We start from the raw sequence: 575 nt of genomic DNA, 5'->3' as shown, positions 1-575 counted from the left end.
TTTACGTTTGATCAGAGACTCCATTTGCTTTTACTTGAATGACGGGGCTTTATTGAAGCCCTGTTCACCGTTAACTTCTCTCATTTGCATTACAATATAAGCTAGCATGTGTGCGAGGCAAATTTCGGTTTATTTTGTAGTTTTTGTAGCCCGAAACTGCCTCGCATCCACGTTGGACTACATTGTAATACAAATGAGGAAAACTAACTGTGAAAAGGGTTGTTCAAAGTAAGCCTCAAACGAAGAGAAGGAAAGTACCTCTCGCTCCTTTGAATGTGGTTCTAATTGTTGCACCACCTCCCATGGAGACAGCAGAGCCAATGTCACCTTTGCTCCCACACTGAAAAAAGGTATATTGACGCCTTTTGCTGGAGAAACAAAACCCAACACATTTTCTTCTCAAAGGCCACGATCCTTTGGGTCAGCGCCAACACTCATAGCCTCTGAACCTTCATCTCAACCTCGTTCCTAGGGTATCTCATTCCGCCCTGAGAGACCCTGGGAACGAGGTTGCCTCCATCTCGATCCTGCTAACAGAGTCGTTTCGATCTTTCCCATTCATCACGCAAAGATCA

The 575-nt window shown here is 44.7% G+C and overlaps 1 protein-coding gene across 1 annotated transcript in view; it reads right to left on the bottom strand.

Annotated features, from left to right (window-relative positions):
- LOC149103707 (uncharacterized) overlaps positions 1–575 on the bottom strand; it is a 153,962-nt gene that overhangs the window by 131,213 nt on the left and 22,174 nt on the right. The gene's annotated exons all lie outside the window — the stretch shown is intronic.

This window comes from Orbicella faveolata, unplaced genomic scaffold, assembly GCF_042242905.1.
Source record: "Orbicella faveolata isolate gen_17 unplaced genomic scaffold, um_ofav_v1 contig_35, whole genome shotgun sequence".
In the NCBI taxonomy this organism is placed as follows: domain Eukaryota; kingdom Metazoa; phylum Cnidaria; class Anthozoa; order Scleractinia; family Merulinidae; genus Orbicella; species Orbicella faveolata.
The sequence above is the reverse complement of the archived record's forward strand: the minus strand, read 5'-3'. Positions and strand labels throughout refer to the sequence as shown.